The following is a 12779-nucleotide window of genomic DNA, read 5'->3' as shown; positions in this document are numbered from 1 at the left end:
AGCAAGAAAGGAAAAGTGAGGAGATGGAGAGATTAAAGGGGCCACAACAAGAGGAAGTATTTGGCGGGCTCACAGATATCATGAACCTTGGTCCCAATCCTCCAACCAAGTAGACTACATGGAAGAGCACCATCAACCCTCTGTGCCTCAAAATTGTCACATATGAGGAGTCTCTAGTATGATTTGAGCAAGAGCCTCAGCCTGACTCATAGCCTCAACAAAGAGAAAGGGAACAAGGACAAAGCAGACCCCTAGGCATGAGAGGCCACCTCGACAGACCCACCAGACACAGGAAGAGGAGTCTGAAGAGGAGGTTGCAAGGGAGGAGAGGCAAAAGAAGTTCAAAGCAAACAAGCGGCAATGGAGCCATGTCCAAAGGCCGGTGTAGGGTCCCCCAAAGATTAAGAGGTACAAGAAATCAGGTGTGAAGGCACTTCAAGAGATTCGCAAGTTCCATATCATTGTGGACAATCTCATTCCCCGTGCACCCTTCCAGCGTGTTGTACATTAATTAGCACAACATTACAAGGATGATGTGCATTTCACTTCAGGCACTATGGGAGCAATTTTAGGAGGTGATGAAGCAAATGGCAATAGGTCTTTTTGAAGACGCAAACTTATGCGCTATCCATGCCAAAAGAGTAACAGTGATGAGACAAGGGCCTTGCACTTGCCAAGCACGTCCGCTGTGATACCTCCTTTAGGCCCTAGATGTTGTTTAGGTTAACTTGGTGTAATTTGAATCATTTTGTAAATCTCTGCCCTTTGAGATCAATGAATAAAAGATATTCTTATGTTGCCATGTTATTATACATGTTATGTGATGATTTCCATCACTTTATGCAAGTTTAGTGTGAATTTGAGAGGGAAAAGTGTTCAGCATCGCACAAGGAGCCCAAAAGGTCAAAACTAGCTCTGGCACATATAGAGCCTGTCAAACAAGCTCCATAATATGTGCCATAGCAGGTTTTGATTTTTTTGGCTTCCCCGCATGATGTTGAACACTTTTCCCTTCTGTGCTAGGGTGAGATTCTTGCTAGATTGCTAAAAAATGACCATTATAGTGCAAAAAGTTATCTAATAGCATGCTTTTGAACAGAATAGTGAATGAAAATATTTATGCCAACAACAATTAAAGCTACATAATACAATGACAATATAAAAGAAATTTTGTAAAAGAAAACAAAATGGGATGTTGTAGAAAAAGCATATTTGTATTCATATAAAATAAAAGTTCTATACAATAAGGCTTCACAACCTTTCTCTCTTCTCTAAAACATTGAGAATATTGGGCTTTGAATTCCCAAATAGACTCCTAGCTCTAAACCTAGTCGATAGAGCATCAACGTTATTGTCATTTGTTGGCCAGGGACATGGGTGCTGCCGTCAATGCCATACCTTGAAAATCGGTTCCAAAAGCATTGAGGGAAGCCATGCAATTCACCAAAATGACCTTGTCAGCATTCCGATTGATGTCAGCATGACCAATCACTCATGACAAGGCCTTGCACTTCAGAAGGTCCTCAGTGCCTTGTGGTGAAATTTTTTTGTGGATAACCACCCTTTTGCTTGGCCAAGGTAATGTGCCAGTGAGTGATCTCAATCGAAGCTACTACGAACAAGGCATTACCGACCTCAAATGCCTCTTGCAACAATCCAACATTACATTAGAATGCCGTTTAAGAAAAATTATACCAAGACAGAAGAAATTCAAAGCTCATAGTTTCTTACCACTGTGGAGTTGTCATGCTTGATCCCTTCCTCTTTGTCAATGAGGATGGATCCAGAGGCCCCCTGCTATCCGGAGTGAGATGTGGAGGCTTCTTCTGGCACATCAGGTAGGTTAAAGTAGATTGATTTGTCAGCATCTTTTATTTTGGCCAGTGCGAAAGCAAGAGCCTCTTCTAATGAATCATCTACTCCCAAAAACCCAAGTTCTTGCATAGTCGTGTCCACCTTGTATCCACACAGGACACTAAGAGCTTTGTCCTCCTGGAGAACATAACCTCGATGTCATGGAGAAAGAGGTATTGTTCTCCATCGACAAGAAGGGGAGAAAGAAACCATATCATTGTAGCGGGTTCAATAGAGGTGATGCCCGAGGTAGATGGAATTTCAGAAGTAGAATGGGTCTCAGGAGGTCTTTGGAGCACTTCCAGGGCCAATGCATCTTCGCGCTCCTCAGCTTCTATATCAATGGGCTCTTCATTTGTAGATGTTGGGCTCATCTACAGAAACAAGAGGATCGGAAAGGGCAAGGGTAGGATCAAGGCTTGAGGTTGAGGCCTCCTCTTCCATTTGTCCCTCCTAGAGAAGGAAAATAAAGGTCATTTCCTAGGATAGGAACCTATAATTCTTGTGTTTTCAATGACTCCACATGCTAGGAGATCATAAGTGTCCACCTCCCTAAAGCCTAGGGGTGTGAGATGGCCTCACAAGTGATCTAAATGCTTCACGAACCTGGGTTCCTGATTGAACAAGTACTTCAAATAATCAATTGGGACACATCCTTTTGTAGACTTATCAACTTGATATGCAAAACTTGCGATGTGGTCTTGCATATACTTGACGAGGTCTTCAAAATCATCTCGGGCTCCCAAGTAGGTGCCTAGGACATCTATGCTCTTATCAAATATTGAAAATAACTCCTTCTCTCTATCAACGGATGGAGTATGGGAGATGAAATCATGGAAGGCAGAGCTAGTGGAATTGATGGTAGTTTGGTAGCTAGGAGAACTATGGCTATGATAGTGAAACTTTGAAACTAAAGTAACTTTATAAGCTATATATACCCAAATGTTCTTAATATAAATAATAAAATGAATTATATATTTTTTGGGCAAAACTTGAAATTGACATGAAACAAAACCATTCAAAACGTCAAAATTAATTGCACCACTCTAAATTAAAAAATGTCAAAATCCACAATTGTTCCACCCCACATTGTTTATCATCTTCAATATTGCAGGAGGGATAAAAGTGGCACTATGCAGGTGCTTCTCTGCACGCTTTCCTGCATTTTCACCATTTAAGATAAAGTGAAAGGACTCAGACATGCCATCCTCCATGACCAATAGGTGTTCTCGCATTTGAGAGTCCATTGTGGACGTGATGGTCACATTCTTGACATCTCCTAAATGAGAATCAATACATAACTTACCCCTATATTATCATCATTGTTAGAGTCAAGGGGGAGCCAATTGCCACTTGTTTTCTACCAGCGCCTATATTGGAAAGAAAAATATAACATTTGGTAGGAGATGTGGTACTTGACAACCACATTGTCCTTACATACATGGCATTGATACAAATCACCTTTTTGTTCACCTGACTTTCCCAATTCATCCCAAGCAATTCCTCAAGGGAATTCTCATGTAGGCACTTGTATGGCCACATGGTTTTTGTTCTGTGCATCTGGATATTCTAAAAACAAGAAGCAAAAATGTGCAGAGGCATAAACCAAGACAACCTTATCCATTTGGAGCCAAATGTAAACTTCATGGCCATGCCCACATCCTTTGCAGTCTTTTTCTTATATGATTGCACTGTTCTTGTGTCCACCATGCTGCAATCCATGTCTTCAAGTTGTGGTGTTGCAATGCATTGAAGATGGCCATAGCCTTATGCCATCCTTGGGGTAATGTACTTGGCATTTTACCAATAGATATTTCTCTGTTTCAAAGCAGAGGATTTATCTCCAGCATGCATTTGCCTTCCTAAGTCCTCATGAATAGCAGTAAACTTACCTAAGAAGCACTCGACTGGTTCCCAATCCTCAAAGTCTGAAGGAAACACATCTGCTATGCACAAGTTCTATTTCAAAATACAATTTCAAACTGACTCATTACACTTAGAAATCTTACACAAAATGTAGACTTACAATAAGATGGTATTGTCGATTGATTGCTTGATGGAGCAAGGTGCATGTCCTTCCCCATGTAGATATGTTGCACCTTTGCAAGCCATCCTTTCTTCCCAAGCTTGAAGTTCATGATGCGGCCCTTCCATCATGCAAAAGATCACCTCTCTTGCTCTTGGGAAGCTTATGTGTGGACCCTTGGCAGATCCTCTCATGACTATCCAATCATTCAAGCTGTAGGTGCAAGGCACCCATTCACCCAATGTAGTTTTGCTCTTGCAGGACACAAGGACATGTATGGTCTCCTCACCATGCTTGTACAGAGGTCACAACAACAAGAGTAGACATGAAGGTGGAGAGCATCTCCAAGAGGTGTTGCAGCTAGGAATGGAGGGAGAAAGAGCAGAGGGGGATGAGTAGCTGCTCCAAGAGGTGTTGTAGCTAGGAATGGAGAGAGAAAGAGTAGAGGGGCACTACAGGAAGTACTGTAGCTAGGAATGGAGGGAGAAAGAGTAGAGGGGGATGAGTAGCTGCTGTAGGAGGTTTGTGAACAAAGCATACAAACCATGGTAGTGGCATCATTACACAAGGACAAAAATTCTATTCCAAGAGCTTCCAGGGCATTGAACATGAACCCTAAGAATTCATATTGGACATGTAATAGGTTTTTAAATGATAAGGATGGAAGAAAGCTGTCATTTAAACTTTGCAAATGAAAATCCCATACTGATGTGTTGAGCTTTAAAGTAAGGAAACTCGTCGTCAAATTTTGGATAGACAAACAAGGGTGACACCAAGAAAGAAGGACGTTTGTTGAATATGAGAAGCACCAAATACATTTCCTTGATTATTCCCATGTAAGATCACTTTCTATTTGTATTGATTGCTGTGAGTTGTGGTTGTGTGCCCTATAGTAGTTTTTAATATGCTACATGAGAAGAAATGCTACTATATAGCACAATTTGTTATATGCATAGCATAGATGGTGTGCCCCATCTATGTATATTCAAAGATTGTGCTATATAGAAGATTGGGTGGCATAAATACCTCAAACAATGTGCCATATAGCATACATAGTGTTCCAAATATTTGTATACTAAAATAGTCTTCTTTATAGCCCCGGGGGATTCACTCTTCATTAAAGGGGGACATCACCTGCGTGCATGAACTTCAAGAAAACCCCTTATTTAAGATCCATGTAGGATGATAAAACACCCCTATTTAAGCTTATAAGATACCACCGAATTCTGTTATGTCCCCCCCTTCCCTTAAATCTATGTTCTTTCTCAAGCATTTATATTACACAATAAGCAAATTTTGATTACTTTCCCTATGAATATTTAAAACCATGCACAAAACCAAACTTGTTTGGACTAGTTACCCAAGGCAGCCTATACTATGTCCCCCCCTCTTAAATATGGCATGGCCCCCCTAACTTAAATTCAATATTGGGAAAAAATAAAAAGGGCCCCCACCCCTAATATATAAGCATTAGACACAACTTCATATACAATTGGTAGGTGGATCAATCTAGGGAGTGTTTGAAGAACTTGTCTTCAGATGTCATGGTGTCTATTATAGATAGTGCAGACAATTACTCGTTCAAAGAGAAAAATGAAATTCAATCCATGTATTGGCATTCCAATCAATGTACAATTCTTTTATTATCTACACATAATCCTACTTGTACTCCACAAAAAAAAGATATCCTATACATTTTAACTGGAAATTTGTGGCACATCTTATATTTAGTTGTAGCATCTTGCAAATTGTAAATTTTGGCAGCATAAAAGAACATAACTCCTTACATCGCAATCTCTTTATCAACATTCATGTGCTTCTTGTCAAGTTTTTTTGAAGGAGATTTTCCTTCACAATGTCTCTTTACAAACTTGTCACTTACTACCTCTTTGAGAACTAATCTGCCTTCTTTGCATAGATCTCTTGTAGATTGGCTATTTTTCTTCACCATTTCCATGCTTGCATAAAGTTCTTGTTGCCTTGGGAGATACTCTTGCTGTTGTTGCAACACACAATCCTTCGAACTAGTCTTACTTCTGTTGATACGTACTTTCAGATTGAATCTTCTTGTTTGCTCCTAATCATTTGTTGCTCCTCTTTGCGGCCTCCTTGTGAACTCGTCCTTGTTTTTGTAGCCACAACGAACTGGTTCTAGTCTCTCTCTTCTTCATGGCCTCCTTGTGAACTCATCTTGACAATGGAACCAAGGTTGTTAAGCCAAATCCACCGGGTGTCCACATGACGATGGAAGTCACGTAGGAGGCTAAACTAAAACTATACATTAGATCTATAAAAATAATATATCCTACAAGGAAAATAACCTACAACGTAACCTAACCTAAATATAACAACAAAATAGGAAAAGAAGGAAAAGTACAACTCTCTCTCTAAACTCAACCTCTCACATCACTTTTAACACATCATTTCCCACTCTAACCACACACAAGGCGTGGGCATCATCATGGGGTTCTCCCATCTTAACCACATAAGCTCTAGCCATTTAAACATGTACGAAATGGGGTAAATCAAGTCTCCAATAAGATCTAAATCAAGGTATGCCATCCATGTACGGTGCCACACATGATGAACCTCTAAGACAAGAAGAAAGGAATGCCACTCTAGTGATCACACAACACTCTTCTACTCTAACCCATACACAAGAATGTATTGCATCATGAGAGGATCCTCAACCAAGGCTTGATGCATGAAACAAACCTCAAGCCTCTCACACTCAAAGAAACTCACATACATAAGACTCATAAGAATAAGGAGACAAGAACTCAAGGAGAACACACATGAGTGGATTCCAATCTAGGGCTAGAGGAATGAGGACTCCTCCCACCATGCTCTTAATATATACATAGAAGAGGCTAACCCCTGTACCATGCATCATACAATGAGAGGTTGAATGGATTGCAACCTTGAATAAGATGTGGAGGTGCATCTTATCCTCTTACTCTATGGTCCAAACCATATCATATATGCACACTTTAATGTAACACAAATATAGTGCAAAATGTGCACATATACCTAGCTGGAATCTAACATGGATGATCAATAGATTAACCCTAGAGATGGGTTGACATATTACCTCTTAGAGGCCCACAATTTTGATCATTCCATTTCTCATAGAGTTGGAACTCATTACTGCAAGCATCTATATTATCCTCTTGATTAGGTGACTATGTTCTTCCCCAAAACTCTATGTGGACTCTTGTCTTTGAGACATTTGCTTGTCAAAGTCCTTAAATCACGTTTTTCCAATAATCTATCATTGGTTTGATATAGGTCTCATATGATGCATTCTTTCCCCTTGCATACCTCTCCCAGGACCTAAAGTAATCCTTTATCCCTAGTATTATTTGCAAGTGGCCCCTCACAAATTCAACCATTGGTAGTATATATGGAAATCCTATTGGCAAAAATTGCCATCCCTTGCAATCTTTATTCCATGGTTCTATTCCCCCTTTATGGGCATCCAAATTTTGCAATTTTGGATGCACTTTGCATTGCATCATAAGTGTGTCTCCCTATATGAAAAATCAAAATTGTAATGGTTTTGCATCACCAAGTAGCACGTCTTGCCCATCACATAGATAGCCTTCCACATAATCCTTGAAGTCTAGAAACCATGTAAGAAGGAAAGGTGCTGGTGAGGATGATGTAGATCTCTTAAATGTATCCATCAAATGAAAAAAAGTGAATATTTGCCCCACCCACAACCTCTTAGAGAACTTGTTGGACATTGCATCAATATCCTCATGTGTGTGCCCCTACCATGAAGAATCCAATTTAATAGTGTTGAAAATTCTCGTTGCCAATAGTAGAGAAAGGTATACAAATAAGTATTTGTTCTTGTTCTATGATGCATAGTTTTCTAATTGGAGTAGCAAGTTCTATGGACTTTTGAAATGGGGGCTCAAGAGTGACATTTCCATTTGAAGGGACTAGATTTTCATGTCTATGTGATGGCATCTATTCTTGAATTTGGTTGTAGCCTCCACTATAGAAGTTGCCATGATATTCATGGTAAATATTGGGCCACCATCTAGTGTCTCTATATGTGCATTTATGATTATGTTATCAATGCCACACATGCCACCCATATTGGAAAGCTTCTACCTTATGAACTATAATGACAATCCACTACCTTTATACTTGTGGACAAAGCATTTAGAAGTCAAATATTCCTTCTTAAAATCACATAAATAGAAAGGTATCCAAGGTGATGTATTTCCACCCTCTCCATATTACACAAAAAAATGAAAGGGATCCAATTGTAAGGTTGGGGTTAGATGGCCACAAACCATTGCGAGTGAAGTTCCCAGAATGGCCATGTCCATGCCCATGAGTAATCATTACAATGAGTGACACTTGTAATTGCCAAGCAAAATCTGTGTCCTTCGACCTCACTTAAAGTCTTGAAATAGCCATCTTATTTTGTTCCATCTTATCATGGATGATGCATACATATTTATTTAGATCCATTTCAAGGTACTTATGCCATGTGTAGCATAAGTTACTACAACTTTGTTGATGTATCATGTGCTTCTTTATTTTATTTAGTAGCAAATTGAGCTCTTCTTGATATTTTTTGGCTACCAATTGAGCCTTGATTCGTCGACTGCACAAACTACAGTTGGAGAATTCACTAGTCTTAGCAAGGGCTACATTTTTAAAGTCTACTTTCTGGATCCTACCAAATGTAGATGCGAAAAGGCTTTCATAACCCCATTGCTTAAACGAAGTATCAACCTCACATACGATGTCTATCTGCTTTATACTTTTGGTATCACTGGCTGTGTCTCTCTAGAACCATTCAACATGGCTCTACTCATGTGAGGCTTTGAGTTATTATCCCCACAAAGTCTTGGATGAAATCCCTACCCATACTTGTGTCCTCCCTATTCCTCCTCACAATCCTTGTATTACAATGCACATATAGTTATACACCATACTCAATTTTCCTGCCTGCCTTTACCTTTGCAAGCCTTGAGGTCTTAGTCTTAAGCTGAGATTTTATGAGTTCCTTCTCCATCCACACTCTTAATCCTTTTAGCTTATTCGATTGTATGAGAACCTGAGTTCTCTTAGCTTTTGACTCAAAGGTAAGGATTTCATGTGCTCTTTCTTTTCCAATATTGAACTCTTAGTCTTCCCATTCAACTCCTGGTAAAGCTTCACTAATTTTCTGACGATTCCCTTCATAACAGTCTTCCGCTATGTATGAGTTGTCTGGAAAACCTTTGATCCTGAGCATTCTTGAGTTGCACAGTCTATCAGCTTGCTCTTTAACTTCCTTCAGTAGTCAAGTGGACATCTATGTATCTAAGGAGCTCTTTACTTCTCCTTTGAGCTTCTGTTGGATCTCTCCCTTGAGCTTCTCATGTATCTCTTCCATTTGGCTAAAGACAGCTTGATCATTTAGAGCTGCAATGGGACTTGCCTTTTCTAGATTTCTCTCAACCATTGATACTCTCTCTTCTAGCTCCTGGAACTTGTGCTTCAGCTCATTTTGAGAAGAAGAACTTGATATTGTAGAAGAATAATGACCTAATTTTTCCTAGTGTTAGGCAAAGGTAGGCAAAGGTGAAGCTATTGTTGCAGCATATGAAGGCTACTTCTCTTGTTTCATGTGCCCCATAAAAGAAAAAACTGTTTGCTAGTACCCCCTTTTCTTGCAACTTTAACCACAATGAAATGGAAATGATTCTCACTTTATCCTAGAAGACCAAAATATAGCTTATCTTCCAAATAATAAACTTGCTTTTTGCTTTTAAGTGATTAGAGCAAACCTGGAAAAGTTATGGTCAATTATTTGACTGTGTGGAAACCAATCTGGACCAGTAGAAACTTTGACCTAAAGCAGAACAATGACCAAAAGGGAGCCTCCTAGAGATCAAACTGAGTGAGGTCAACTTGTAAAGAACTCCAAGCTGAGATCTAACCCCCTAGGCTAGGCCATGGAGTTCAGTCCATCTAGAAGTGGGGAGAAAGCGATCGAGGGGAGAGGAGAGGAGAGAAGTATGTGCTCTCTGTTACCTTCTCTTTTTCTCTCTTTTCTCTCTTTCCTTTATTTTTATCCATTTTAGTGTTTTTTAGTAGGAATATTTAATTTATGTAGTGTTAGGTTAGTATTAAATTAGGAGATTATCTTACTTTACCTTAGTTTACGTCACTTAGTATTAGATTAGTATTAATAGTTAGTTATATTAAAATACATTTAATTCTAATTAAAATAAGTTTATTCAAACTTATATTTAGTTTTAAAATGTATTAAATTTATTTAAAACTAGGTTAATTATACTAAAATATACTTATTTTTAATTAAAATAAGTACATCTACGCATATATTTAATTTATTTAGTTTTGGGGTAAGTATTAAGTTAGTTGGCAGATTACCTTACTTTACCTTTCTTTACATTGCTTAGTATTAGGTTAGTATTAAGAAATATTTTTAAATATATTTGATTTTATGAATTAGGTTATTATAAAGTCAATTAGTACTTAGCTTGCTTTGCATTAGCTTTAAAATGCATTTATAATACTTAGTATCAGGTTAGTAGTAATACTTAATTATGCTAAAATAGATTTAATTTCAATTAAAATAAATTTACATATAGGATTATGTTAGTATAAAATAAGTCATTAGATGAGCTTAGTTTACATTAGATTTTAAATATATTTATAGTATTTTAGGTTAGTAGATTAGCTTGTTTACATTACATCAATATTTACCTATCTTGAGCTAGACTTTCCTTGACAAGCATTGTTGCCCGCGCTCACCCTTCTTGACCACCAAGCTCCAACCTACCCATAACCATAAGTATGTTTATGTAAAATTTAGTTAATTCCCTCATGGTTCAAATGTTTTAGGCAACCACACAATCCAACCCTTCTTAGCCTTTTTGATGAATGATGATCTATCAATGAAACTCATCCCAATCCTTGAGAACAAAGACTTTCTTGAAACTTCTAGGTTCCCACCCACAAGGTAGGGGTCATCACACTAGGTGATGCCCATGGTGGTTCAAATTTTTTGAGTAACAATTCAATCCAACCTTTCAAAATACTTTCTTATAAAGAACCATCTGTCAGCGAAACTTATCCCAACACTTGGGAACATAGACTTTCCCTCTACTTTCGGGTTCCAAACACTTGGCAATGCCCATGGCCATTCAAATGTTCATTAGGGGAGAAATGGGGTCTCAAAAGGGCCTCATAAGGAATGGTTTAAGAAATGGATTAGGCATAATGCAAGTCCTCTTGTGGGCTCCAAGGGAGTCCTAACCCCCCCTACCTAGGTGGGTTAAGCCCAGTTGATCCCACCTCTTACACCTAGGAGGGAGCCACCTCTTACACCAAGGAGGGGACACTTTTTCCAAAGTCAAAATTTTGAATTTTGAATTTGAATTCCCTCTCTCTCCCTCCTCCCCCCATCCTCTAGAGTCAAACTTTTAAATTTTGAATTCTGAATTTGAAGTCCCCTCCTCCCCCCAACCTCCTCGTCAGATGAAGGAGTTTGACAACTTCGGCCATTTGATGTCCATTTTTGGCAAATAAAGGAGGAATTTGACCACGGTGCAGAAGGCAAAGTTGGTTAGGACATCATGGGGTGTCCAAAAATGCACAAACCCACCACAGCACAAATTTGGCCATCTGGACACCCTCCAGATGGCCAAATTCGTACCGTGGCGGGTTTGTACATTTTTGGACCAACTTTGTCTTCTACATCGTGGTCAAATTCCTCCTACATTTGCCAAAAATGGTCGCCAAAATTACCAAACTTGGTCGAGAGTATTATTTTGACTTGGAATATTCATAATAGTTTCCTAAATTAATTTTACAAAAATATATATACAAGTAATAGAACTTAATTGCATGGAATATGAAGAGAATAGTAAATTAGCTATAACTTTTGTGCTATAACTCCGATTGCAAAATTTTTTAGTTCAAAATCGAGAGCATGAGTAGGTCTATGATATTTGACTGGAACCCGAATGTTCAAATTCAATGTAGAAGACCTTCAAAAATCAGTCACAAGTTCAAATTCAATGTAGAAGACCTTCAAAAATGTAATTACTTTGGATAGAAATGAAGGAAAAGGGACAAGTTTGCATTTAAAAGGTTCACCTCTCTACACAATTAACTTGGAGGTGGTGTATTCAATACTCTACAATTCAAGGTGAGATTACCTTATATTGAATTAACAACACATTCAAAATTCCCACCATGACTCAATCAAAATTATTGCTTATGACATGGTATCTTGCAAGGAAGAGAATGTGATAAAATGTACATTTTTGTATTATAATCTCTCCATTAAAATACAAAGACTCTTCATAGCCTATAGCTCCTCTTTGCTACCTCTAATACATAGAAAAAAGAGGCTTTTCAAATCCCCAAGTAAGATCCTAATACTAATACCATTAAGGCTCTCCTCTCAGGGTAGCCGGGCACAAAGTTTTTTACACCATTGCCAATGGGATACAATGCAATAGGGGAAGCCATGTGATGTGGATCACAATGATCAAGCTATCAATACTTTGATACACTTTAGTAGTCAAGTAGGCCATTCTAAAAATTGGATGTGGAAGACCACAACGTGTCCTCCTGCTCAACTAATATAGTGCACCAATGAGAGATCTCAAATGCCCCTTGCATCAATTCAACAACCATTACATTAGCAAACCTAACAAAGCACATTACATTAAAAGACCATAAAATATAAATCAATACATAGGATGCTTACCATCATGGCATTGTCTCCTTTAATGATGCAAGCAAGGCAAATAGGTATAAACTGTAAACTTTAGACATGAAAACTTTAGGCATGAAAACTTTATACATATTACCTGAAAACTTTGGACACAAAACCACACAATAAAACCATCAAAAT

The sequence above is a fragment of the Dipteris shenzhenensis genome, chromosome 21 (genome assembly GCF_047967505.1).
Source record: "Dipteris shenzhenensis isolate YYH24624 ecotype China chromosome 21, Dip_SZ_1.0, whole genome shotgun sequence".
In the NCBI taxonomy this organism is placed as follows: Eukaryota; Viridiplantae; Streptophyta; class Polypodiopsida; order Gleicheniales; family Dipteridaceae; genus Dipteris; species Dipteris shenzhenensis.
This window is presented reverse-complemented; position numbering follows the sequence as displayed.